At 39.2% G+C, this 23,793-nt stretch overlaps 1 protein-coding gene across 1 annotated transcript in view; it reads left to right on the top strand.

The window, feature by feature from the left end:
- LOC128695358 (succinate dehydrogenase assembly factor 4, mitochondrial) overlaps nucleotides 1-23,793 on the top strand; it is a 78,485-nt gene that overhangs the window by 20,275 nt on the left and 34,417 nt on the right. The window lies entirely within an intron of this gene.

Genomic DNA, 23,793 nt, shown 5'->3' with positions numbered 1-23,793 from the left:
CACTTCCCCATGGAGATAAGAGGAAATAAACCAGAACAAGAATTAGTAAGAAAATAGAAGAAAACCCAGAGGGGTGTGTATATAGTACAGTGGACCCTCGACTAGCGCTATTAATCCGTTCCTGAGAGCTCATCGTTAGTCAAAATTATCGTTAGTCAAGTTAATTTTCCCCATAAGAAATAATGGAAATCAAATTAGTCCGTGTAGGACACCCCAAAGTATGAAAAAAAAAATTTTTTTACCACATGAAATATTAATTTTAATACACACAAACTGAAGAAGACATGCACAGTTACATGACACTTACCTTTATTGAAGATCTGGTGATGATTGTTGGGATGGGAGGAGGGGAGTGTGTTGATGGTCTTAGTGTTTAGAAGGGGAATCCCCTTCCATTAGGACTTGAGGTGGCAAGTCCTTTTCCGGGGTTACTTCCCTTCCCTTTAAATCTCTCAAACCAACCTTTGCTGGCCTTAAATTCACTCACATCACCACTAGTTGCTGGCATTTTTTTCATTAAATCATCATGCAACTTCCTAGCCTTTTCACATATGATTGCTTGAGAGATGCTATCTCCTGCTATCTGTTTTTCGTTTATCCACACCAATGACAGTCTCTCAACATCTTCGAGTACTTGCGATCTCAGTTTCGAAAACATAGTTGCACCTTTGGCAAGAACAGCTTCCTTGATTGCCGTTTTCTTGGCCACAATAGTAGCGATGGTTGATTGGGGTTTTGTGTACAACCTGGCCAGCTCGGAGACACGCACTCCACTTTCATACTTAGCAATGATCTCTTTCTTCATATCCATAGTAATTCTCACCCTTTTTGTTGTAGGGTTGGCACTAGAAGATTTCTTGGGGCCCATGGTGACTTATTTTGCAGGTGCAATCACTAAAAAGGCTGTGATAACATGAAATGTTCCGATTGTATGCTTGGAAGTGACCGCAGTGGCTGGCTGGCTTGTAAACACTGGCCAGAAGTGGACGCGTCTGACGGAACAAATAATGTTGGTTGAGTTTTTTAGCGCTAGTCGAGGCAAAAATTTTGCGTTAAAATGTATCGCTAGTTGGATTTATCGTTAATCGATGCCATCGTTGGTCGAGGGTCCACTGTATATGCTTGTACATGCATGTGTAGTGTGACCTAAGTGTAAGTAGAAGTAGCAAGACATATCTGAAATCTTGCATATTTATGAGACAAAAAAGACACCAGCAATCCTACCATCATATGAAACAATTACAGGTTTGCGTTTTACACTCACTTAGCAGGACGGTAGTACCTCCCTGGGTGGTTACTGTCTACCAACCTACTACCTAGGAAAGTACACACACACCTCCAAAATTGATTGGCATATGGATTGGCCTTCGTATTATTCAATTTTGGATACTCTTCTTCAGTTGCATTTACATAAAACAGTACTATATAGAATAGCTTTATAAAAGAGCAGGCTGTACTATACTACTATACTGTAGATATATTAAGTACTTCTTATATAACATTTTTTATAACAATACCCTGAACATAGAGTATAAATAGATTACAAGGATTATATACATGTACTGAATTAAAAAAAAAAAAGCAGCCATCCAACTTTAATATTCATTATTTTACTACATATTACTTAACACTTTCGACAGTGTATGAGTAGTTGCTCATCTTACTATAGAATATCACATCAACCAACACTGTTCTATGGACCATATCTAGTAAAACAAACATTCTACATAACTTCATATTCTGTTGATGCTAAATTGGTATGTTTATCTAAAACAAATAATTCTTTCACACATTGATACAAAACATGTTAAAAATGTAAATGTGATACTATCATAGCATTCCCATTAATATCTGTTTATGCCTAGGGAATATTGTATTTGATCTTTTAACTGTGTCCAGTGCACTAGTATGCAGGTGATGACTGAGTGTCCAATGTACGTGTATGCACAATTTTTCGTCCCTTTAAATATGCAATCTGCCAATATTTTTGACCCCACCTCAACTGTTTGGATCTCCTCCATCCTCTTCATGCCTTCGAAAAAATCTGAGACCAGACAGGCCCATGCAGTGCATCATGGGGTAACACTACCTCACTAGCATGAGTATGCAATGAGACCATGATATATTCTTCCACCACCAGTTTCCCTACCAGCAAACAGGGTGTGGAACTGCCAGTAAGAGTAATGTGTTCGTAAAGGAGTGTCTAAGAAAAAGCAATAGGGCTTATTGTATAGGCTATGAAAACTCAAATGTGAACTTAAGGTCAACATTCATAAATGTTTTACATTAGATGGTAAAATCAGTTAAAAAATCTACCACATTTCACGTGTATGAAATAACTAGTGAACACAATCTAACAAACTTCCTTAGACACACAGGCTTGACTGAGACTGAATAGTCCACAGATTATACCTACTATAGTCCACATACAGTGCAATGTACCTTCTATCTTATTGATGTGCAATTAATAGTGTCATTCCTTCACCTTGTTTGTTATTGATTAATTCTTCTGTTTTTACACTTCGTTATACATAGATAAATTCTTTTGTTATTTTATATTCTATTTATTAGATCATTCAGTAGTTTCTTACCTTGCATTGTTCATATTTGCCTAACTAATATTTTTTACCTTATTTTGTGCAATAAGTTACATCATCTAGACTCATTCTCTGTACAACATTGTCCTTGAACATTAAAATGGTATAAAATACCGACAGGTTGTTAGGTAAGACACATATGCAACAGTTAGGTATCTTTATTTCGAAACGTTTCGCCTACACAGTAGGCTTTTCTGTACTCGACTGAAGAAGCCTACTGTGTAGGCGAAACGTTTTGAAATAAAGATACCTAACTGTTGCATATGTGTCTTACCCAACAACATTGTCCTTATTTTCGTAGCTGATTACATATTATTATATTGTTATAGATAAATTCTTCTGTCTTTCTATATCCTGTTTCCTAGCTCATTGTGTAACACTTTACTTTGTATTTACCTGCACTGTTTATATTTTATTAACAAAGTTTTTACCATATTTTGTCTTATAAGTTACTTGTCATAGACTAGTACTCTATACATTGTCCTTAATTTCATTACTAATTTTATTTGTTAAATAGTCATACCACCTAAGTATGTAATTCTGTTCTCACTCCACTACTTGTATCACTACCTCATCCATCATTTTCCTAATCCCACTTCATAATTCATGAATGCTAACATTGACCCTGAATTAAATCTCCTATCTCATCAAAACAGTAATCAGTACTTCTCTGAAAATAACTGTATATACTGCACAGCAAGTCAAGCAAAAGCTGCTCCCAGCAACACCAGGAATATATTAATATTTGGCTACAATTTTAAATCCCTGAGTAACCACTACAATGACCTAACGTTCCTAGATTCTTTCAGTGAAAACATCTCTCTTATTATACTTACTGAAACCTGGCTGAAACATGGCACAACAGACATCTGTACCTTATCTGCATACACAGCCATTCACAACTGCAGGCTTGATCAGATGGGGGAGGGACTGCCATCTACTACTAAAATTAACTAATATACAGTAACTCTACATGTTTCAGTGATGAATTTGGCAAATATATATTTACTAACATTTCAACCAAAAACCTAAAAAATCTTATTGCAGATAGAGCAGTCTGCGGGCTACATCATAGTTATATCCCCATCTTTAGTGACAACCTAAATAACCTAACAACTAATAAGCAGTTAAACAAACATTATCTAATACTCGATGGTGACCCTCAAGTATCTGATTTCATTAACATCATGAATAATTCCTTGCTCATACCAGCTATAATTAAATCAACAAGAATAACCAAGACAAGTGCAACCACAGTTGACTATATCTGGACCAATATAATAGCTCCTCTCAAAGTAGGGATAATCAAAGACAAAACTACTGATCACTACCCCACTTTCCTCATAACCAACATATGTAAGCTACCACTTGGAACTACTATGATTTCATTTCGTCTCCATGATGAGACATCGTTAAATAACTTCACTACAGTAGTAAGTCACATTGACTGACACAGAGTTTACTGACAACAGGAGTATTGACGAATGGGTCATTATTTTTCTGTAAAAAATACAAAGCCTTTGCAATAGACATTATCCTAATAAAATTAAGTAGATCAGAGCAAAGAGACTAGGTAACCCATGGTTAACAAATATCATACTCAGGTTCATTGATAGAAACATTTCTAAAAAAAAATTTATTGTAGATTGGGCCTAATAACTAAAGAACAAACCAAAAACTATATATCAGTACTTATCAGAGTAATAGGGAAGTCTAAACAGATGTATTATGCTAGCAGATTAAATGAAATAAGAAGTGATATGATGATCTTGGTAGACAGCAACCACCCAGGAAGGTACTACCGTCCTGTCAAGTGAGTGTGAAACGGAAACCAGTAATTGTTTTATGTGATGGTAGGATCGCTGGTGTCTTTATTTTTTTGTCTCACAAATATGCAGGATAATAGGTACTGTATTTTGCGGCTTAATAGATGCATGTTTTTTCCATAAAATGTCTCCAAAAACCACCCTGCGTCCTATAAACTGAAGGACAGTGACGGGAACTATAGGTTTGGGGTGTGGGGTGGGCTATAGCTCTTCCAGTTACATCCAATGTTGAGCCATTACAACTAAAACAAGTCTTATAAGCCACGAAATATGGTTTATCTTGCTACTTCTACTTACATTTAGGTGACACTACACATTCATGTGCATGCATATATATTTACAAACCCATCTGGGTTTTCGGGTTTTCTTCTATTTTCTTAATAGTTTTAGTTCTTCTTGATTTCCTCTTGTCTCCATGGGGCGGTAGAAAAGAATTCTTCCTCTGTAAGCCACGCATGTCATAAGAAGTGACTAAAATGCCAGGAGCAAGGGGTTAGTAACCCCTTCTGTATAAATTACTAAATTAAAAAGAAAAACCATTGTTTTTCTTTTTAGGTCACCCTGCCTTGGTGGGATACTGCCGGCTCATTGAAAGAAAAGTTAGATGACCTAGAACACACTCTTAAATTCTGTTTTTTCAGAAATTGACCAAAACCAGAGATATTTTCCTAACCAAACCCAGTGAACTATATCTCCAGCCAGTAAGTTAAATGTTTCTTTCCTATGTACCATAGGATCAAGTTTAGCTAGCAGAATCTCATGTACAGTACCAATATTTGAGAGGGTGATTATCATGTTTGAATTTCCTAAACTCCCTCTATCTGGCTCCAACTAATCCTATTGAGATCAGTTTGATAATAAATTCACAAAATCAGTCAATCAATACACAAAAATGGAGACCCAACAGATGTAAGTAACTATAGTCCCATACAGTGGAACCCCGGTTTTTGTCCTTAATCTGTTCCAGAAGGCCAGTCGAAATCTGAAATGGACGAAAACCAAACTAATATTTCCCATAAGAAATAATGTAAATCCAATTAATCCGTTCCAGACACCCAAAAATATTAACAAAAAATACATTTTATAGAGAATGACTATAGTTTTACATACAGAAAACAATGAGAAATAAATATAAAGCACTAACTGTAATGGATAAATGAACATTTAAATCACTTTTACCTTTATTGAAGACTCTTATTGGCATATTCTTTACGAGATTTGCATGCAACTGCCTTGTCTTTTCGCAAATTATCGCCTCCACAGCACTATCTCCCGCTAACTGTTTTTCGTTGATCCACACCTACAACAACTTCACTACCACCCTCTACCACCATCACAACCACTACCACCCTCTACCACCAATGTTTCGGATGAATGTGTGGAGTATTGCTCACTGAACAAGTGACAGAGGCAGACTGAGTCACATACGTGTGAGCAGTCATGTCCCAGGCGGGCAGACACGTCTGATATGGACGATTTCCGAGCAGAGGTACGAAACCCGGGGTAAAATTTCGCCCAAAAAAGTGATTGAAATCCGAATTGTACAATATCCGCACCGTGTAAAGTAAAAGGATACAAGTGCAACTAGTGTAATGTGACATTTTTATTGTGGCAACATTTCGCTCTCCAGGAGCTTTGTCAAGCCATTACAAACAGTACATGCACACAGAGGGTATATACTACAGTGGACCCCCGAGTTTCGGCAGCCTCGACTTTCGCGAAATTTGACCTTCGGCGAGTTTTTTTTTTTTTTTTGGAAAAATTTGGCTTCGAGTTTCGTGAAAAAACTCTTGTGTCGGCGACCATCCAGTACCCGTCCGCCCGTCACTGCGCACACAAAGCCAGTCTCCCACGCCATTCACGCTCAGTGTGCCATTGTTTACCAACACGTGACCATCACCCCGCGGGTTCATACAATGCATTTCATAATAATCCATTGTTTTTTGTGCTTGCAACTGCTAAATAAGTCATCATGGATCCAAGGAAAGCTAGTGCAAGCCCCTTGGTAAATAAAGTGAGTGATGGGGATGTGGAAGAGTTGGTGGAGGACCACAGGGAAGAGCTAACCACTGACGAACTGCAAGAGCTTCAACTGGAACAGCATCAGACCACAGCCGAGGAACTTGCTTCAGAGGAGGAGGAAGAGGGAGTGGATGAGGTGCCTTCTTCAGTGATTAAGGACATGTGTGGAATGTGGAATGAGTTGCAAAGTTTTGTTGAAAAGTATCACTCTGACCAAGCTGAAACAAACCGTGTCTGCAACACGTACAATGACAGTGTTGTGTCCCACTTCAGGGAAATCTTAAAGAAATGCCAGAAAAAGACCTCTCTGGATAGATATTTTGTGCGCCAGGGGTCCAGTGACTCTCAAGTTGTTCCCAGTGGCATTAAAAGAAGAAGGGAAGTAGCCCCAGATAAGGACTTGCTACCTAAAGTCCTAATGGAAGGAGATTCTCCTTCCAAACCATAGTGTACACCTTCCTCCTATCACCTCCTCCCATCTTCCATCCACCCAGAAGTCTTCAGTAAAGGTAAGTGTAATGTTATTATTATTTATTTTAAATGCATGTACTTGATTTCTGATTGTTTTCATTATGTAAATCTTTATTTAATTTGAAAAAAAATATTTTATTTTAATATTTTTGGGTGTCTGGAATGGATTAATTTTATTTCCATTATTTCTTATGGGGAAAATGGTTTCGAGTTTCGTGAATTTCGACCTTCAGCGGGCTCTCTGGAACGGATTAATCATGAAACTCGGGGGTCCACTGTATAGGCTCAGAGTGAGGAGCAATACTAGTGGTAGTAGTGGTAGTACTACCACTAGTATTGCACCTCACTCTGAGCCTATATATACCCTCTGTGTCCATGTACTGTTTGTAACGGCTTGACAAAGCTCCTGGAGAGTGAAACGTTGCCACAATAAAAATGTCATTAGTTGCACTTGTGTCCTTTTACTTTACATATTGTCGGTAATTCTACCAACTTTATTACAATATCCGCACGGGACGAAATCCTGGGTTCCACTGTATCTAACTTCCCAGTGTCATCCAAAATTTCCCTTAAGTTAATCCACATGAGATTATACTCTTTTCTAGCATCACTCAATTTACTCAACTCCTGCCAGTTTGGTTTCAGACCAAATTTAAGCAAAAATAATGCAATTATAAAAATGTGCAAGACAGGTATACAATACAGACAAGATGAAAGTTAAGACACTTGTGCAACATCTGGTTATCTTTATTATAGATGTTTCGCCATCCAGTGGCTTTATCAATACAGATTCTTGGACATAAGAAATCAGAAGAACTATATACAAAAGATGAGGTAATCAGTCCCTCAGCCTTGGAGGTGGTGTTTAGAGCACCATGGTTGTAGAGATTCTGAAGCACAGGCAAGGAGACTGGCGCTTATATAGGCGTCAGTGAAAGGGACGTGTAGCAGACGAGGGCATAGTTACTGGTAGGCAGGATTCCCCAGTGGAAGTAGGTCCTACCCAAATTGATGGGTTAGTTGCAGTAGCTGTGAAGAAGGTGATGTAGATGTCCTCTGAACCAAGATTCCATGATGTTGCAGTGCCTGACAAGTTGTGCAAGACAGGTATACAATACCGACTCACTCACTCTCTCTCTCACTCACACTTTCTCACTCTCACTCACACTCTCACTCACTCACACTCTCACTCACTCACACTCTCACTCACTCACACTCTCTCTCTCTCTCACACTCTCACTCTCACTCACTCTCTCACACTCTCACTCTCATTCACACTCTCACTCTCTCACACTCACACTCACACTCTCACTCTCACACTCTCACTCTCACACTCTCACACTCACACTCTCACACTCTCACACTCACACTCTCACACTCACACTCTCACACTCTCACTCTCACACTCTCACACTCTCACACTCTCACACTCTCACACTCTCACACTCTCACACTCTCACACTCTCACACTCACACTCTCACACTCACATTCTCACACTCTCATTCTCACACTCTCACACTCACTCTCTCACACTCACTCTCTCACTCTCACTCTCTCACTCTCACTCTCTCACTCTCACTCTCTCACTCTCACTCTCTCACTCTCACTCTCTCACACTCACACTCTCACACTCACTCTCTCACACTCACTCTCTCACACTCACTCTCTCTCACTCTCTCACTCTCACTCTCTCACTCTCACTCTCTCACTCTCTCACTCTCACTCTCTCACTCTCACTCTCACTCTCTCACTCTCACTCTCTCACTCTCACTCTCTCACTCTCACTCTCTCACTCTCACTCTCTCACTCTCACTCTCACTCTCTCTCTCTCTCACTCTCTCTCTCTCTCTCACTCTCTCTCTCTCTCTCTCTCTCTCTCTCTCTCTCTCTCTCTCTCTCTCTCTCTCTCTCTCTCTCTCTCTCTCTCTCTCTCTCTCTCGGTATGCCACAGTTTAAAAAAGCCATGTTTGCAGAGAGAGCATTTATTGGGTAACATTTTTATCTGTTAAGATCTTTATCAAATCTTTTCTTCACTGTTGATGGTAGTACACCACTTGGATCCTACAGCATTTGTGAAACACTGCTCTCATATTTGAATAAGGAATCTGTGGAAAATTACATTTACCTGGATGAATCTCATTAGATACATACAAGTAAATGGTAACAAAGATGATTTATTATTTATCAAAGTTACAGAGACTAGGAATTTTTAGGACACCTGGGTCGCAAAAAATGTCCCCCTTCGATATCTACCATAATCTATCTCTCCACAAGTTGCTCTAGACCTATATTAATTGCAAATGAAATGTACATCACCAGGAATTCTGGTAAAATTTAATATAAATTTGTGGACTGTATATTAAAATTAATAAATGATTACATATACACATTTATATAACAGAAGGAGAATTTATAATCATAACACTCACCAATTAGTCTGAAGATTACTGTGTGTCAAGTACAGAACCCCCTCTCTACCTAAATTTATAATGATAATAATGGCCAGAATTACAAACATAATTTAGATAGCTTATCTGAGGTTCCTGGAGCTGTCCTGTCCATCTGCTTAATGCTCAAATTATGCAGGACTGCACATCCAACAATTTCGGCTCCTATTTGAGAGGTTTTAAGTCCAATATAACCCCTTGAGCGATGAAAATTATACACCTTACATTAACGTGCTTGTATCACATTAAAAAAAAAATGGCGTCTCTCCCTCCACCTCAGCGCAGTCGCAGAGCTTCCCTCTCGATTCTCTTCTTTTAAAAATACACTTTAGAACAATAGTAATGAATTAATCAGGTTTATTTACACAGCATAATTTTTGGGAAATTATTTTCCACACTGCGGCTGAGGGGAGGTCGTTGCTAAACGAATCAAATTACTCCTTCCTTTAGGAGACGATTCCAGCCGGTTTTGGCTTGAGTGGCTGTTCTCCTAGTAGGTCTTACTACAATTTCATCTTCCTGCATCACTTGGTCAGCGTTATGTTCAATATCACTCGTGTCACTTTGCCTTAGATTTACATTTACGTTTGACTGAATACCATTTAATTCCAAGGGAATCAATTTATTGTGGGTAAATTTTCTTGGCCACGACACAACACTTTGACATTCCAGACAACACCTTGGGCATCTGGGTAGAATGTCAATACTTTGCCCAGAGGCCACAATGTTCGATGTTGTTCAGTATCAATTAACACAATGTCACCTGGTTGATTGTTCTGTCGATTTACTGCCTCTGTCGCATCATAAAGTGTTCACGTAGTGTAAGAAGACATTCCTTATGGCACACATTAGACCAGTGATCAATTACTTTATTTAACATTTTAAATTTATCACACAACACTGCCGCATCATTGTAATCTTCATCACTTTCTTCCGGATTATTTCTATAGACAAGGGCAGCTCCCAATTTCCTTCCACATATTAGGTGAGAAGGTGTTAATACATCTACATCAGGTGTATCACTCATGTATGAGAGAGGCCTATTATTTATACGATTCTCCGCCTCCACTAACACTGCACGGAATTCTTCCAAATTAATTCTCTTCTGGTGTACTACTTTATGGAGACACCTCTTCACTGTGCCTATCAGTCTTTCGTACAGCCCCCCCTGCCAAGGGGCTCTAGGAGTAATAAATTTCCAGGTACACCCTCGTTGGGTTAACAGAGATTGAACATCGTTACTATTATTTAATTCTATCAAGTGTTGAGCACCTGCTACAAAATTTGTGGCATTATCCGAAATCATCAATGTCGGACAGGATCTCCTAGCTGCAAATTTTCAAAACAGTTGTAAACTGTTCTGCAGACAAGTCCTGAGCCACTTCTAAATGAACTGCCCTATTAACAGTACAAGTGAACAAGCATACATACACTTTCAGTGGAACACCATCTGAAGTACCTGTTAAAATGATTGGACCACTGTAGTCTACACCTGTTACATCAAATGGTTTCACTAATTGTACACGCTCATTTGGCAATGATGGAGGACCTGGGTACATATAGGATCTGGCATCCACATGGCGACATATTACACAAGATTTAATAACCCTTTTTACACTTTGCCGTCCTTGTGGAATCCAGGAAGTTTCCCTAATACAATTTAAGGTATCTTGTACCCCACCATGCATTACATTTTTATGGGCATTTAAAACAATTAAATTTGTTAGATGATGAGTTTTGGGCAGTAAGATAGGGTGTTTAGCATAATCACCCAATTCAACATTTTGTAACCTACCTCTGCACCTAATTACATTGTTCTCTAAATACAGCCCCAATTTCTCTATTATGGAACCTTTCACAATTTTTCTTTCCATCATCAATTTAATCTCATTTCTATAGATTTCTTCTTGTACCTTTCTTTATCCAATATTCAAGAGGATGTGAAAACTTATATGAGATATTCATCTTGTTTAGAAATTTAAACACCAACTTAGTTACATTGATTAGTTTGGGTAAAGAAGAATACCTATTTATATCAATGGCTAAGGAAGGACAAACTATTGGAGCGGTGGTCACAGTAATTTCAACAGGAGCAATATACGCCTTTTGTGCAGGCCAATTAGCTTTATTTACCAACCAGCTTGGTCCTTTAAACCATGATACAGCATTTACAAATTTAGCATAAGGTAAACCTCGAGACAAGAAATCAGCTGGATTCTTCTCACCAGGTATATGATTAAATGTTAACATATGCTGACTCAAACTATTATACTTCTCTTGCATCTGATTAATTTCAGCGACTCTGTTTTGTACGTACACAATTTTACTGTTTCCATTACGAATCCATTGTAAGGATACCTCATTATCAGACCAAATTACAGTGTCGCTAATATTTATCTCCTGCAACTTATTTCTTATATAATTAGCTAATTTGACACCTACATAGATGGCTGTTAATTCCAACTGGGGTAAGGTACGTGATTTAATTGGAGACACTTTAGCTTTAGATATAACAAGAGAAATAACACTATTACATTGAAGGTAAGCAACTGCTCCATATGCCAATTTTGAAGCATCACAAAAAATGTGGAGTATATTTTTCCCATCTGGATAGGCCACCTGGTGTGGGAACTCCAACATTGGAATTTTTTCATAATCACCAATTAATTCATCCCACCTGTTAATGAATTCCTCAGGCAGAGTTTCATCCCAAGCACATTTAAGCTTCCATGCTTTTTGTATTAATAATTTCCCTCTTATAGTAAGGGGTGATACTAAGCCTAGTGGATCAAAACATTTGGAAACTTCAGCCAGCAAAACTCTCTTAGTTAATTTATTGGGCGTACTGTAATTATTAGGTTTTAACATTAACAAATCTCTCTCAGTATCCCAAGTTAATCCCAATACATTACTACATTTTGGTACTTCATCTCCAGGGTAATCTTTACTTATTTTGTCCTTTAATTTGGATGAATTGCTATTCCATTCCCTCAGAGGCATATTTGCACTTTGCATTATTTTATTAGGCTCTCCATAAGTCATTAACAGTTCCTCTTCAGTTGACGTCACACCCAGGAAATTGTCCACATAAAATTGTTTGCTCATTACTTTACTCAATGGACTTCCCGTACGTTTAAGGTGTGCATTTATCGTCGCTTGAAGTAGGAACGGACTGGATGTAGCACCAAATAATACGCTCCTAAAGCAAAAGGTTTTCAGAGGGCTAAGTGGGTCATTAGGATTCTCAGGCCATAAGAACCGGGTACAATCCCGGTCAGCCTCTTGTAAACCCACTCTTAGGAAAGCTTTACTTATGTCAGCCGTAAAGGCATAATTCTTCACCCTGAAATTTAATAAGATATCTCCTAATTTTTCCGTCAACGACGGACCTGTCATCAAACAGTCATTTAAACTAGGTACATTTTTGTTACTTATGGCACTACAATTAAACACAATCCTCAGAGGAGTGGTCTTAGAATCCTTCTTCACTCCGTGATGTGGCAAATAGTGACCATAAATTTTGGCTTGCTCAGGAGGTACCTCTTCTATAAATTTATTAATTAATTGTTCAGTAATTATATCATTATAGGCAGTCAACAATTCTGGTGTCTTACTCAGTTTGCGGAGCTGAGCCTTTAATTGTCCATATGCCATTCTGTAATTAGTGGGTGTGAAGGCTTACTCAGCCCTGTAACAACTTCAGACAGTATTACCAAGGCTGGCTATTCCTCAGGAAAATTAGTGAATAGAAAAAGAAATAATAACAGACAAACATAAACACTTTATTATATAGAAAATATAAAACACTTAAATATGAAATATTAATCCTACTTTAAAGAAAATGAAAAATGAAAAATATAAATGATAACTGAATTCAACGCTAATATATATAGGGGTGTCTGGTGTTGGTGACACTGAGTGTTGTTGTAATCGTAGCCGTTGCCGATGATGGGGGGGGGTCGCAGGTGTTGACAACCCACCGGCTTGTTCTTTACAGAGTCTATCCGTGAATACTCAGTCTAGATGATAGGAAAGCAGGTTTTTTCCACTGCAATGATGAGGGGTTATATCCTGCTACTTCATACAGGTGCACAGGTAATTAAATCCAAAAAGGGGAAGTCTCCGGACGTTAGTCCATCTCCATCAGTTCTGCTCGTTGATTAAAAGGTGACCCTCTCTGTCATCCAAGCTGGAAAGATAGACAGGTTACCCACTGCTTAAGAAATCACTCTCCATGATAAGTAAAATAGCTAAAAGATGTGGTGATTATTACAACAGTCAACCTGGAGCAAGACTGAAAGGACTAAGTTTATTATTGGTCAAAAGTGAAGCTTTCAACCAATAAATCCACTAGAATACAAGGCAGGCATGTACTTACAGTAGTGCTGGGAGCTGTGAGTCTAGTGATTACTGTTTGGACCAGAGCCCCACACGTCACCTATCAGGGGGGGGGGGAAGAAGGAGGGGAAGGGATAGCGGGAGCTAGACTGACCCTACCTTAACAAGCAGCCGGCAGTCAAACTATCACTTTTGGGGTGGGGGAAAAAAGGCGGGAGCTAGACTGACCCTACCTTAACAAGTAGCCGGCAATGAAACTATCACTTTCGGGGAGGGGGAAAAAAGGCGGGAATAGCGGGAGCATGACTTACCCTACCTTAACAAGTAGCCGGCAATGAAACTATTGTTACTATATACTCCCTCTCTACTCCTATCTATTGAACTTTTTCCTCACAGTGGGCAATTCTGGATGGTTCAGTCTCCACGGAAGTCGTACCCAGTATTGTCCAGATTCAAATTTTACATCTCTCAGGTATTGTTCCTGAGTAAAGGAATCGTCTGGACTTTCTTCATTTACATTTATTCCTATGCTGTCTAATTCCCACAATTTATGCACTGGCTCAACACCATCCTCTATGGAAGAATTATACTGGGGTACGACTTCATGAGTAAGACACACAGTTATAGTATTTATAGTTTCCTCTAGTCATGCATTATTATTACGAGGAATCTTACCATACATTACATGGCTTCCTGCAGTCTTTAAAAGGGTGACACCACATTTCTTTACCATACCCTTTACAAAGGAGGCATAATAGTCACTACCTATCAAAATATTTATTGGGCCTACAGAATCATCATTTACACCAGAAGGTGCTAAATTTACATTATGTGAAAGTCTTTCTGTAGCTTTACTAAGCCCTATTGTAGATATTTTCTCTGGAAGTCTATCTACAATTACTGCATTAACACATTTTTTCTCATTGCCCAACCTGACAGTTACATAAGCAGTGTCATACAATTGAGCCCTTTTATCTGAGAGAAAACCAGATAATTTCAGAGTTAGTAAGTAAGTAAGTTTATTCAGGTATACACAAAGACAGTTACATAGAATTATCATACATAGCAGCCTATGTGTAGAGAACCTAGGATAACCCAAAAAAGTCAGACAGAGTGACTTACAGTGGACCCCCGCATAACGATGGCATCACATAGCGATTAATCCGCATACCGCTTACTTTAATCGCAAAAATTTTGCCGCGCATACCGATTAAAAACCCGCTCACCGATTTTCGTCCGAGACGCGTCCAATGTGCGCCCTCAGCCAGCCTCACATGTGCCGCCCGTGCCATTGTTTACCAGCCAGCCTCCGCGGTAACATCCAAGCATACACTCGGAATATTTCGTATTATTACAGTGTTTTCGGTGCTGTTTCTGGAAAATAAGTGACCATGGGCCCCAAGAAAGCTTCTAGTGCCAACCGTACACCAATAAGGGTGAGAATTCCCATTGAAATGAAGAAAGAGATCATTGATAAGTATGAAAGTGGAGTGCGTATCGCCGACCTAGTCAAGTTGTACAAGAAACCCCAATCAACCATCACTACTATTGTGGGCACCAGAAAGACAATCAAGGAAGCTGTTCTTGCCAAAGGTTTAACTGTGTTTTCGAAACAAAGATCGCAAGTGATGGAAGATGTTGAGAGACTCTTATTGGTGTGGATAAATGAAAAACAGCTAGCAGGAGATAGCGTCTCTCAAGCGATCATATGTGAAAAGGCTAGGAAGTTGCATGAGGATTTAATTAAAAAAATGCCTGCAACTAGTGATGATGTGAGTGAATTTAAGGCCAGCAAAGGTTGGTTTGAGAGATTTAAGAAGCGTAGTGGCATCCATAGTGTGATAAGGCATGGTGAGGCTGCCAGTTCGGACCACAAAGCGGCTGAAAAATATGTGCAGGAATTCAAGGAGTACATAGACAGTGAAGGACTGAAACCTGAACAAGTGTTTAATTGTGATGAAACAGGCCTGTTCTGGAAGAAAATGCCAAGCAGGACCTACATTACTCAGGAGGAAAAGGCACTCCCAGGACATAAGCCTATGAAAGACAGGCTTACTTTGTTGATGTGTGCCAATGCTAGTGGTGATTGCAAAGTTAAGCCTTTATTAGTGTATCACTCTGAAACTCCCAGAGCGTTCAGGCAAAAGAATGTCCTCAAGGATAATTTGTGTGTGCTGTGGAGGGCAAACAGTAAGGCATGGGTCACTAGGGACTTTTTCTATAACTGGTTACACCATGCATTTGCCCCCAATGTGAAAGATTACCTAACTGAAAAGAAATTAGACCTTAAGTGCCTCCTGGTGTTAGACAATGCCCCTGGTCATCCTACAGACGTGGCAGAGCGACTTTATGGGGACATGAGCTTCATTAAGGTGAAGTTTTTGCCTCCTAATACCACTCCTCTCCTGCAGCCCATGGACCAGCAGGTTATTGCAAACTTCAAAAAACTGTACACAAAAGCTCTGTTTGAAAGGTGCTTTGTAGTGACCTCAGAAACTCAACTGACTCTAAGAGAGTTTTGGAGAGAGCACTTTAATATCCTCAATTGTGTAAACCTTATAGGTAAGGCTTGGGAGGGAGTGACTAAGAAGACCTTGAACTCTGCTTGGAAGAAACTGTGGCCAGAATGTGTAGACAAAAGGGATTTTGAAGGGTTTGAGGCTAACCCTGAGAGGATTATTCCAGTTGAGGAATCCATTGTGGCATTGGGAAAGTCCTTGGGGTTGGAGGTTAGTGGGGAGGATGTGGAAGAGTTGGTGGAGGAGGACAATGAAGAACTAACCACTGATGAGCTGATAGATCAACTTCAAGAGCAAGAGGCCAGACCTGGGGAAACTGGTTCAGAGGAGGGGAGAGAGAAATTGAAGAAGTTGCCTACTACAAAGATAAAGGAAATCTGTGCAAAGTGGCTTGAAGTGCAAACCTTCATGGATGAAAATCACCCTCACACAGCTATTGCAAGCCGTGCTGGTGATTATTACACTGACAATGTTGTGAAACACTTTAGGCAAGTCATAAAGGAACGAGAGGTACAGGCCACTATGGACAGATATCTTGTGCGAAAGAAGTCCAGTGACTCTGAAGCTGGCCCTAGTGGCATTAAAAGAAGAAGGGAAGTAACCCCAGAAAAGGACTTGCTACCTCAAGTCCTAATGGAAGGGGATTCCCCTTCTAAACACTAACACTCTCTCTCCCCTCCTCCCATCCCATCAATCATCACCAGATCTTCAATAAAAGTAAGTGTCATGTAATTGTGCATGCCTTTTTCAGTTTGTGTGTATTAAAATTAACATTTCATGTGGTAAAAAAATTTTTTTTCATACTTTTGGGTGTCTTGCACGGATTAATTTTATTTCCATTATTTCTTATGGGGAAAATTCATTCACATAACGATTATTTCGCATAACAATTACCCCTCTTGCACGGATTAAAATCGTTAACCGGGGGTCCACTGTATTTCCATTGGGGTCCTTTTACCTTATTATTATAATACAAAGGTTATAATATTTTCTTATTATTCTACAATGAAGATAACATCTTATTATCATACTAAAAAGACTATCTACTACACGAGGGTCATTAAGACTATCTACAATACGAGGGTCATTACTAGGAATAAGGTAAAATTTACACGTGTGTTAGCTAAAAAATAGAAAATCATTCCCCTCCCTTTCTGTAGCTACATTCATCAGACACCTTTTGGCACTCTTCTTGAACTGGTTCATGCTATGACTGGCTTTGACATGTGTGGGCAGTCTTTTCCATTCCTTTATTGCTGTACAATAAAAGGTGTTTGACGCCTGGCCAATGACTGTGGGTACTACAAAGTTGTGCTCTCTCCCCCTAGTACTATGATTGCTTTGGTTCCCAACCTTGACAAAATTGACAGCAAGATATTCTGGACATTGTTTGTGAGTAATTTTATAAACATGATTTATCTTCAGTTGTTTTACTCTGTCTTCAACATTCAGCATATTCATCCTGGCCTACATGTTCTCTTGGTCCCAGCCCCAGGATGAATCTTACGATTTTGTTCTGGGTGATTTGCAGTCTATCTTTCAGTTTTTTTATCAAGGCAGAGTACCAAGAAGAGCAAGCGTAATCCATATGGCATTGTATAAGGGCTAGACATAGGGTCCTGCGAGCCTCAGTAGGTAGACACTGTGCTTGTCTATACAGAAACTTCAGTCTGGCATTCGCTTTCTTTACTACACTGTTCCCTATCAATTCTCCTGACATGCATGGGTCAAAGGGGATTCCCAAATATTTTACTGATGAAACCAAAGTGATGGGCTCCCCATTACACTGAACATTAAAATTATTTACCCTTCTCAGTTTATGTTTCGTGCCAAAGAGAATGGCTTCAGTTTTCCCTAGGTGTAATGATAGTTTGTTGTCTACTAACCATTTGCTGCAGGACTCCAGTTCCAGTGTTAAAACACTGGCAATATCTTGTGGGTCTTTACCTGACACTAACAGAGCACTGTCATCTGTATACAGTAGGAGTAACCAGTCTACAGAACCTATACCGATAGCTTGAAGTTTATTACATAATATATTGTGGTTGACAGTATCGAAGGCCTTTTGCAGGTCTAAGGTTACCATACCTATGAGGTTCCCCTTTGACATTTCAGTTCTCAGGTAATCCATCAGATTAATAAGGGAGGTGTCGGTTGAGTAGGATCTTCTAAAGCCCGATTGATAGCTATGGAGAATGTTGTTGTCATTAAGGTACTTAACTACTTGAGAATACACTGCCCTCTAGAATTTTAGATATTATACTGAGTATACTAACAGGCCTATACAGTGGACCCCCGGTTAACGATATTTTTTCAATCCAGAAGTATGTTCAGGTGCCAGTACTGACTGAATTTGTTCCCATAAGGAATATTGTGAAGTAGATTAGTCCATTTCAGACCCCCAAACATACATGTACAAACGCACTTAAATAAATACACTTACATAATTGGTCGCATTCGGAGGTGATCGTTATGCGGGGGTCCACTGTAGTTGCTTACATCAGACCTACTATTTTTCTTGAAGATAGGAGTAACTCTGGCCTCCTTGAACCCCTCCGGTACGGTATTAGTGGTGATTGATAGATTTATTATGTGAGCAATAGGGATTGACAGTTCAGAAGCACCATCTTTTAGGAACTTAGACAGGATGTTATCAGGGCCTGTGCTCTTAGTTGGGGTTAACCTGCTTAGTTCTTTTTGAATAAAGTCATGAGATACACTTACTAGTTGACAACTGTTTGGGGTTACCCCTTTATTGGTATAGTATGTTTGAAACTTATCAGAGTCTGTGTTAAAGGTATTTGATGCAGCTGGTAGTTTACTTACTAGTGTTGATGCAACAGATGTGTAGTATGAATTAAAGCAATTTGCCACCTTAGATGTTTCGTGGCATACCTCATTATCGATAGTGAGTACTATGTTAGACCTATCTACTGGCTTATGGCTATACCCCAACTGTTTTAGTTGTTGCCAGAGCTTTCTGGGGTTATGCTTATACTCTTCAATTTTTGAGCAGTAGTGCTTTGCCTTTGCTCCTTTTATAAGTCTCTGTACTCTGTTCCTCACCCTTTGGAATTCATTTAGTGCTGCAATATCCTGTCTGTTTGCTTTAAATCTTTTTAGCAGCTGGTCTCTGAATTTCATATTATCTAATATCTCGGTATTCATCCAGGGTCCAGTTCTTCGTTTAATCCTAACCTCTTTAACTGGTGCAATATTATCAAGGATGGTAGTGAACATTGTTTTGAATTTTTCCCAGGCATCGTTTACGTCCGTGCAGCTTGTTATCTCTGTCCAGTCACAATTGTGTAGCCTATTTACCAGTGTTTCTTTACTGTAGTTTCTAGTTGACCTCATTTTTATTGTCCTGTGTAGGCCTATCCTATCCCTAGTGATTTTCCTGGTGCAGTAAATGATGAAATGATCACTAAGACCTGTGGTAATGACGCCTGACTGACTAATGTTCTCAGCATGGTTACAAAGTATGTGGTCAATTAGGGTGGCTGAGAACTGTGTAATCCGGGTTGGTGTATAATTAGTTGAGTGTAACTATTTAATCCTAGAATTTGCTTATACCTTTTGCATAGCCCGTTATTTTGCTGCTGAAAACAGATATTGAAGTCGCCCAGTATTATTGTCTCGCAATTGTTTTCAACTCCGGACAAGACTCTGGAAAAGTCTTCTAAGAACTGGTCCTGGGTAGGAGGGCAGTAACTAGTTCCTACTAAGATGGGTTTGGTCTTAGGAAGCAGCACTTCAAACCATAGAATCTCCAGTTTATTGTTATTTAAATCAGGTCTTGGGTTGTAAGCTAAGTCATTTCTAATGTAGGCACATACTCCACCACCCTCGTCGTCAGTCACCGTATCATCCAACCAAGATTCAGAGATGGTTATAACTGCCGCCCTAATTTTGTTAGCCAGAATCCTAATCTCTGCCAATTTAGGAAGAAGTGATCTTGCATTGACATGAATAAAGTGAAGGCCTGTTTTCATAAAACAATCATAATCATCAATATATGGCAATGGGTCATTTGTATTAAAATTAGGTAAATCAATGTCATCACTGCTAAAGGGTAACTGTGCCAAAGTGCATTTGTTACACACAAAATGAATTCTGGCACCGTTGCTATAATTGTACATACATCCATCATGCACCCACCCCTTACACATTTTACATAAGGTGCCTTTTCTGTTTTTCATGCGTACTTTAGTACAGTGTATGCACCTGTTTGGTAGTGTTTGAGATAATAATGGCTGTATTGTCTCACATTGACCTATGTATGCATTACATATGGAGTTAAGGTTATCATCCCTAGCTACTAGACCGTCATTATCGCCGTCATTTATCTGTCTGTTTTGCCTCTGCACAATAGTTTGAGGTCCTGGATTAATTTGGATATCACCACTTAAGAGCGCTACAATAAGAGCTGTGTGCCACTGTTTTTGTTTGGGTATGCGGTGTTGCCATACCTTACGGCGATAGTGAAATTTACGTTTCTGGTAGGATGGCAACTGTTGGGCTTTTACTGTCCAGGGCGCTGTTATTCCATTCACCTTTTCCAGCCCCCATGACTGATTTCTTTCTTCATGGAATTGAAGAAGAAATATAAATATAATTATGGCAGCCTGTACCCCCCTAATGCCTGCCATTTTCACTCTTCATTCTTTTACTCATATACAATAATATTTATTTCTCTTTTCCAGTCCCTAGTACACTTAGTATCTGCTTTAGCAATCACCACTGAATTACTAGTAAAATTTCCTCTTCAAAACCCTCTTCACTGCTCACTTTTCCCTTAACTTCACAAACCCCTTACAGTTAACCCCTTATTACACACTCCCCTTCCCACCTCACTTCACAGTCTGGCTTCCCCAATTAACTTCTAACTCCTTTCCATTCTGGTAGATCAGAAAGGTTTAATCAATGGTTTTATCCTTCCAAATCCCCCTCAATTCCATTTATCGGGGGTTGTGTCGTGTTGTTGACTCCTGACCTGTTCTGCTGACTCAGCCATTTTTAAAACACTGAGGGGAGTAACGCCACCTACAACCTGACTTTCCTTGAGTTTATAGATATATTTGGCGTTTTCTGCTATGATTCTCTCACTGTACACTGATCAGCTGAATATAGGTCAGCTATTAAAACATTAACCTTGACTGTTTAACTATTCACTTCTTTCTCACAACTAGCACTGAGGGATATCTGACCTATAACCTTGGAGTTTTGTACTGTTGATTTGACGATGTCTCCTGTGTTTCCCTCTCGTTAGCACTGGTACAGGTGATATGATGGTGGTACAGATATGATGCTACTGTCAACAGATGAACGTCAGTAAAGATGAGAATTTCACTTCGCTAGTTGTACGTCTGGCATTAGCGGCTGTTTGGATGCCGGTCAGCCATGTTTAAATGCTCAATTCTTTCCCTCGTTGCAGGATCTCCTATCTGTACTTTCGTACCATCAAGACATTTATGTTTCATGAAAGTATGCTGTGATCCCTGGTCTAATAATGCAGTTACATTTTTTTATTTATGCCTTTTATCATCAATTTTTACCTGTAACACAGGTAAGGCTACTTCAGCAAAACCATCATTATTAACATTAACAGCAATTTTTACATTAGCCACTGTTGGGTCAGGATTGTCAACATTATCATTATCAACATTATCATATAGACCCTTACACATGACTATATGGTGTCTTCCTTTGTGGCATTGATAACAGTTGTTTAATTTGGCATGACATATGATAGAGTGGATAGGGGAGCAATGTGGCAGATGTTGCAAGTATCTGGAATTGGTGGTAAGTTACTAAATGCTGTAAAGAGTTTTTATGAGGATAGTGAGGCTCAGATTAGGGTGTGTAGAAGAGAGGAAGACTACTTCCCGGTTAAAGTAGGTCTTAGACAGGGATGTGTAATGTCACCATGGTTATTTAATATATTTATAGATGGGGTTGTAAAAGAAGTAAATGCTAGGGTGTTCGGGAGAGGGGTGGCATTAAATTATGGGGAATCAAATACAAAATGGGAAATGACACAGTTACTTTTTGCTGATGATACTGTGCTTATGGGAGATTATAAAGAAAAATTGCAAAGGTTAGTGGATGAGTTTGGGAGTGTGTGTAAAAGTAGAAAGTTGGAAGTGAACATAGAAAAGAGTAAGGTGATGAGGGTATCAAATGATTTAGATAAAGAAAAATTGGATATCAAATTGGGGAGGAGGAGTATGGAAGAAGTGAATGTTTTCAGATACTTGGGAGTTGATGTGTCGGCGGATGGATTTATGAAGGATGAGGTTAATCATAGAATTGATGAAGGGAAAAAGGTGAGTGGTGCATTGAGGTATATGTGGAGTCAAAAAACCTTATCTATGGAGGCAAAGAAGGGAATGTATGAAAGTATAGTAGTACCAACACTCTTATATGGGTGTGAAGCTTGGGTTGTGAATGCACCAGCGAGGAGGCGGTTGGAGGCAGTGGAGATGTCCTGTCTAAGGGCAATGTGTGGTGTAAATATTATGCAGAAAATTCGGAGTGTGGAAATTAGGAGAAGGTGTGGAGTTAATATAAGTATTAGTCAGAGGGCTGAAGAGGGGTTGTTGAGGTGGTTTGGTCATTTAGAGAGAATGGATCAAAGTAGAATGACATGGAGAGCATTTAAATCTGTAGGAGAAGGAAGGCGGGGTAGGGGTCATCCTCGAAAAGGTTGGAAGGAAGGGGTAAGGGAGGTTTTGTGGGTGAGGGGCTTGGACTTCCAGCAGGCGTGCATGAGCGTGTTCGAAAGGAGTGAATGGAGACGAATGGTATTTGGGACCTGACGATCTGTTGGAGTGTGAGCAGATTAATATTTAGTGAAGGGATTCAGGGAAACCGGTTATTTTTATATAGCCGGACTTGAGTCCTGGAAATGGGAAGTACAATGCCTGCACTCTAAAGGAGGGGTTTTGGGATATTGGCAGTTTGGAGGGATATGTTGTGTATCTTTATATGTATATACTTCTAAACTGTTGTGTTCTGAGCACCTCTGCAAAAACATTGATTATGTGTGAGTGAGGTGAAAGTGTTGAATGATGAAAGTATTTTCTTTTTGGGGATTTTCTTTCTTTTTGGGTCACCCTGCCTCGGTGGGAGACGGCTGACTTGTTGAAAAAAAAATATTCACTAGAGCCAACCTACTTTGTTCTATATTACCATAAGTGACCTTCAACAAGTCAACTGCTTCTTTGTAAGAATCATCTACATTGGGAAAGGCTTATATGAACATGTGAGCATCTCCTCTTATCTGCCCTTTGAGGTAAAATAATTTAGTTACACATGCTAGGTCACTCCTATCATGCACAGCTGCTTTAAAAATTGACCAAAACTCTTCCCAGTTTTCTCCTGGATTAAATACAGGTAAACATAATTTTTATTTATTGGAATAGATTGATTAACTGTCTGGTTTACACGTTTCAATTTATTCAAAGCCTGACTTTTACAAGAAGAATCTTTTCTTCTAATTCATAATACTGATTAATCATAAGATTTACTTCAGTCTCATCTACACAGTTTACTAACAAATCTCCTTCA

This window comes from Cherax quadricarinatus, chromosome 50, assembly GCF_038502225.1.
Source record: "Cherax quadricarinatus isolate ZL_2023a chromosome 50, ASM3850222v1, whole genome shotgun sequence".
Lineage (NCBI taxonomy): Eukaryota > Metazoa > Arthropoda > Malacostraca > Decapoda > Parastacidae > Cherax > Cherax quadricarinatus.
The sequence above is the reverse complement of the archived record's forward strand: the minus strand, read 5'-3'. Positions and strand labels throughout refer to the sequence as shown.